Below are 6,663 nucleotides of genomic sequence, written 5' to 3'. Positions count from 1 at the left end.
CAGATCCGTACTGATTAAGAGCTCTCACGCGCGTTCTTATATAACCTCGGGTTTACAACTCGATTACGTCATAGAATAGAACCACGAGCAAGAGGTGAGACGCTTGACACAGTCACCAAGAAAACAAAGCTTTTATTTCATCTTTAGTTTAGTTTTTGGGTATTAGAGATGGCGAAATGAAGTCTCGTGAAGCTGAGGATTTCCTCTAACTGTACTGACAAAAGATTGAAGTGATTACAGCGTCATCTAGCGTTTCAATAAATGTTACGTTAAGTTACAACAGCTCCTACCCCTTCACTGGATGAAACGGACACTTTATTCATGTCATTTTTATATGTAGTGCGTAAATAAAAGCATAATTAGCCTCTGATAATAATGTGGTAATTTGGTATTAAAAGAATATATATATATATATATATTATATATTATATATTATATATATATTAAATAATCATAGACGTGTTTATTCAGAGGTGGACAGTAACGAAGTAAATTTACCTGAGTACTGTACTTAAGTACACTTTTTGAGTATCTGTACTTTACTTGAGTATTATTTTTTCTGAGTACTTGTACTTTAACTTCACTACATTTGAAAGACAAATATCATACTTTTTACTCCACTACATTTATAAAAAGGTCCAAAAGTAGAAAATGGTTTCTATGCAGCGGGGTTTCCTGTGTGCGCAATTTATCTGGCTTGCGATCTGCCAGGACCTTTTACTGTTGCCAAGTATTTCAGTTTTTCTAAGCTCGCGGTTTTCCGGCAAGCTTTGAATGGCCATTTGGCAGATTTTTTTAACGCAAATCTGGCAACTCTGGGATCTTCCCCGCTAAACTAATGTAAACGTAGGCGCTGCTACACCTTGATAGCGCTCTAAAAAGGCAAATAGAACAATAAAAGACGAAAAAGGCACATGTTAAAGTGTGGTGTAATCATCTGTGGGTTACGATCAGTCAAAGATCGTAGAAACATTGTCATGAAAATGATCGGCATAACGGCTAAACGGTAAATAAGCATCACATACACCTTGAGCTACGCGTGCGTGTTAACTTCTGATCTGCTGCTTATCATTTAAAGCGATTTGGAAAATGAATGATGTTTTTACTGAAGTAACTATAGTTGAAGTATTCCTGTTGAAATAAAAACAATAGAACCCTGCCCAAAATACAACATAAAATGTAATGGATTTAATGGTTATAATGGGAATTGTACTATGGATACTTGTTGTCTACTTGTATGTGATGGATTCTATTGTGGGATGGTAAATCCTATTGGAATAAAACCCAAAACACACTACAAAGAGGAATTTAATTTAAAAATCTCATTCTAATTCAAAAATTCATTGTTTTTTTCAGCAGGGATGGTATTTGCAGTAAAACCACAGTATCCACAAATTTACCATTTTCTATATATAGGAACCATACTCCAATTAATAATCTTTAGTAAAACCACAGCAACTAAAATACCATAGTTTCATTATACTAGCTATAGTTTATGTTTGTAGTTAAATTATGGTAATACAAATGGTAATAAATCCAACAAACACATGGCTTCTACACTTACTATTTACAAGAACCTTACTACTTACTGGTAAATTGCTGCTAAAACTGGTAAAGGGAATATACAAAATAAAAGAACACTGCTCATAAATACATATAGGCCTAGGGGGCTAATGAGGATAATTAGGCTAAATGATCATACAGGATTATATCTAAACTAAACATATATGTGCTAAACATATAAAGCTCTTAAAGGAGTTGCTCACTGCAAAATTTGCCCCCATTGACTTTCCATAGTAGGAATAAAAATGACTATGGAAAGTCAATGGGGGCAAATTTTGAAGTGAACTACTCCTTTAATACAACTGATACTGTGAGCTACTCAGTGTATTCAGTAGGTTGCTTCAGAGGCATAAGGTATACGACAATAAAACAATGCACAACTGACATAAAGGAAATTTACTTTTAATACTTGAGTACTTTTAAAAGCACGTACTTCTGTACTTTTACTTAAGTAAGAATCTGTCTTTACAACTTTTACTTGTAGTGGAGTAATATTTGACCAGTAGTATCTGTACTTTCACTCAAGTAAGGAAGTTGTGTACTTCGTCCACCTCTGATTGTAATACAAAACTAAATATATTTATGTTTTATATATAGTATATATATATATATATTGACAAGACATTTGACTTTTACACTCCTTCATAGCCTTGTGTATTTTCAGCTGGAAACACCTTTATCCCCAACAAGACACTGATCAGGTTATCATTTTAATCAATGCAGTGGCAGGTTACGGAAAGGTATACATCCATTTTAATCCATAAATATTTTCCAATGTAAGTTGTTAGACTATTTGTACACACACTATGGTGGTTTTTCTAGACATATTATTGACTTTCTTATATTCTAAATATATTACTGAGTTTTCTTATATAAAAGAATACATTTAAAGGTAGTTATAGAGTTCATGTACTTCTCTGATCTTAACAAGGGCTATGGGCCTCATGTATGAGTTTGAACACTTGAACACCTGTGTACACACTAAATATCTCATCACACTAAGACAGGAACTGCACGTACACCACACACACTTTTGTAGAGAAGTTTAATTAAGAACGCTGGGTTGTTTATCATTATCACTAAACAATGAGCTCATTTTTAACAAAACCACACACTTTTGTAGAGGAGTTTAACTTATTGCATACAGCCAAGGACGCTGGGGTGCTCATTATCACTAAACCATGAGTTAATTTTTAATAAAACCAATGTTAAATCATGTATCGTCTGAAAGCCCCCGGAAAGGTGTCACGATAAAGAGCACATGATATACGTATGTGTTGATTGAGAGGCGCTCCCTACGATTAAATCCTAATATGGTAGGTAAATATAACTGTAGGGAGTGATAAGGGGATGGACTAATAAAAACAAGTGATGTCATGTAAAACCTGGTTGGTAGAAGATGAGGTCAGGTAAAACATGATTGGTTTGAACTGTGATAACAACTTGAGAACAATGTATAAAAGATGGAGTCAGGCATGTATTCTTTGGACATCATTGGACATCATCAGATGAACTCTGTGTGTCTCACTTTGCTTGCTCGAGCAAATTAAGTTTAAACTCTTGGCATCTGGAACCCTTGTCTCTGAGATTTCTTTCTGCGATGGAAGGCCAATTCGCCACAACAACACCTGCCTGCTTGGCAGTTCATAATGCATATAGGATCAAGTGCATTGATGAGACCCCTGAACCCATCATCCTCCATATTCACCAGCATTTTAATCATCTGCTTTCAAGAATCCGAGGGGAAGAGTGTTATGAAGCATAGGAAATAGTGAAATGATCATAATGCAGCCAAAATTATTCAAGTTTAGGAGGGAAGGTAAGTCTTCTCTCGTGTGTGTGTGTGTGTGATGTCATGAAGAAAGTATTTTTGAATACACAAGAAATTACATACTAGCTAAATCTGGGAATTATTAGTGAATGTGTTATGTGTATTATAAACCAAAATATACTTTATTGTAAGATATCCATTCAAAACGTTCCTAAACAGGGAAAGTTTTCCTTTTTCTTTTAGATTTCTCATATAAGAATTTTCCCACCACCTCACCAAAAAGAGTGAGCGAGAAAGAAAACGAAAGCAATGAACAAAAGTAACTAATTATTAAACTGACAAAACAAATTAACTAACACAACCAAAACCAGAAAGTAAATAAAAGTCTTTATTAATATATTTTATGTAAACTATTTGTTAGAAAGCTTTCAAGCTACACTACGCTCCTCACAACCCAAACAACCAACCAGACTGTGTCAACTATGAGCACTTTTTGAACAATTTATCTTTCAAATCTTTCAAGTTTTGTGATGGATATTTTGTTATACGGAACTTATCGGGCATTCAAAATAATTCTGTGTGCTGGGTTATATGTACTTAATATATGAATGCGCATTTCAATGGTATTTTTACCCTCAAAGACTTCATAAAGTGTTTAAAACAGTCAACACAACGCCAGGATTTCAGCAGTTGCACGCACACACGCAGATCTAACACTTCTTTTATATTATATTTTAGCTTTGTTTGGATGCCTTTGGTCTGTGCGGTGTTCATATTTCGAACCACGCCAGAGTCCCATCTTTTTAGCTGTCTTGGCCTGCTTGTTTGGTGCAGATCAGACAGGGCAGGCCCAGGCTCTCTTCGTGTATTTTTCCTGAAAACCTAAAAGATTCAGCTCTTGGTAGAAACACACCATCATCTCTCCCACAAAAAAAATACGCAGTAGCCATCGCAGTCACAATCTTTCAACTGTAAAAAGACGTCCAGAAACCGAGCAAAGAACCACACCACAACAAACTGAAGCTCAACCAAGTACTTTTCAGTGAACTCTTCCATCCATCAGCCAAAGGCTCCTGACAGAACATCACAACTAGGGCTGGGTATCGAGTTCGATACTTTTCAGGCATTAACCGAATTGCTATTGCTATACCATCAAAAAAGACGTCTTGTCTGGTTCGATACCAGATTTCGATACCAATAGCGCACCTGTTGATCAAGTTGAACGCATCTGTTCCTAAAGACGCTGATTAGCTTGTTCAGGTGTGTTTCATCAGAGCTGGGGCTAAACTCGGCAGGAAAATGGATGTTGCGGGCCAGAGTTGAGAACCACTGGGTGGGTTATAGTGTAGCCTACAGGACACCACCTCACAGAGCACCTGCTCTTGATCTGACGTTTATGTCAAACTTTACTGTTAATGGAAACTGTGGTGTCTATGGAAAGCCGCTAGAGGTAGCCGAGTATGTAATGCATGAGAACACAGTAGGAAAGAAGAAGAATACATAATTATTGAGTTCAGCCACGGTCTGGTTTAATAGAGGGTATGCATTGACGTCACTTTCTCATGTGAACACGCCGGGACACTCTCCCTTGAGTGGTTAAACTAAGGCAAAATGGCTGCATTCAATAGGAGGAACAAAAACCGGGACTAAAACACGCATTTATTTGCTGAAACTGCAAGAAGCTAGACTCGACGGTGATCCTTATACGACTACCTTATGACTTACAAAGGAATCAGATGTTCTTAGACACTCAAATGTTGAATTGCGTTTCCTGATATTGAAACCATTAATTTTGCCCAGTGTTTTACCAACCAAGCAGGCGCGTTCTGGCGTGTTCATGTGGGAAAGTGACGACACGTGCATACCCTATCTGCAATTGTACAGCAGACGCCGGGTGAACCTCTGGTTCCGTTCGAAGCATGGATTAAAGCTTTTGATAACTTTTTGCTGGCGCTGAAAGAGGAGCTCTCTGATGCGAGACGACATGCTCTTCTTATACATTGTCTAGGAGCGGAAGGCCAGAGACTGTTCTACACCCTAAATGTCAGTGAGCGAGGAGATAATACATATACTACTGCTCGGAGTGCGATTCAGGATTTCTTTGTTCCTAAAGTTAACGTTGTGGCGGAACGATATCGATTTTGCCAATGGAGCCAACATGCTGGTGAGAGTACAAATCAATATGTCGCTGCTTTACGTGAGCTGGCTGCTACCTGTGAATTCGACACTATGGAGGACGAGATGATTCGCGACCAACTGGTTGAGAAAACCAATTCAACACGGATTAGAGAACGCTTATTACTGGAAGTACAACTTGATCTTATGAAAGCCGTGACGGTCGCACGCCAACTCGAAACTGCTGCAGCGGAGGTGAAAGCTATGCTAACAGCCACGGAAACTACAGTGCAGGCGGTATCACAACAAAGCAGAGGGCACCAAGGGAAAAATACAGTTATGGACGGCACTTTCAAAACCAAACAGGGACTTACGTGTCCTGCTAAGAACGCTGTGTGCAGGAGTTGTACTAAAAAAGGACATTTCGCCAAGGTGTACCGTGGAAGCAAAAAGGTGAGTGAAATTGCAGTACCTGAAGCAACTGTGTTGACTGTTGAACATGCTGCCCAGGATGGTGGAAAAATAATGTGCACCGTGCAAATTACTGTAAAGACTGGACATAAGCAAGCCGTGCAGCTGATGGTGAATACTGGATCAGCAGTGTCTATATTACCAATGACCATTTACACTACATTTTTCAACCAAGCACCACTGTTACCGCCAAAACTTAGTTTAGTCGGTTTCGGAGGGGATGCAATTCCAGTGAATTGCATCCCGTTGCGTCACGTTCAATGATCAGACTACAAATACAGACCTCTTCATTGTACAGAATGGATCAGCTGTGCTGGGTAGAGACTTATTCACCAGCTTGTGTCTACAAATACATTATGGACATGTCTCAGTGGCTCAGTCTGCGCGTTCTGTCTCCACTGTACACACAGAACATTCGTTGAGGTGCGCAAAAGGATTCATACCCCATGTAACACTGCGGTCTGACGCTCAACCGGTTCATCAGAAACTGAGAAGGTTACCTTTCTCTGTCCGGGATGAGGTGTCTAAAGAGATACAACAGCTTGTGCAACAGGATGTAATCGAGCCAGTGGAGCATCTGAATGGGTTTCAACTCAACTCAACTCAACTTTATTTATATAGCGCTTTTACAATTTTCATTGTTACAAAGCAGCTGCACATGAGACACATTGACTACAAGCAAAACAATCAAAGTTGTACCTGCAAAAACAAGAAAAGGTTGAAACACAGAAGACAGACACACC

The sequence above is a fragment of the Triplophysa rosa genome, linkage group LG11 (genome assembly GCF_024868665.1).
Source record: "Triplophysa rosa linkage group LG11, Trosa_1v2, whole genome shotgun sequence".
NCBI classification, from domain to species: Eukaryota; Metazoa; Chordata; class Actinopteri; order Cypriniformes; family Nemacheilidae; genus Triplophysa; species Triplophysa rosa.
Note: the sequence above shows the minus strand (reverse complement) of the source record.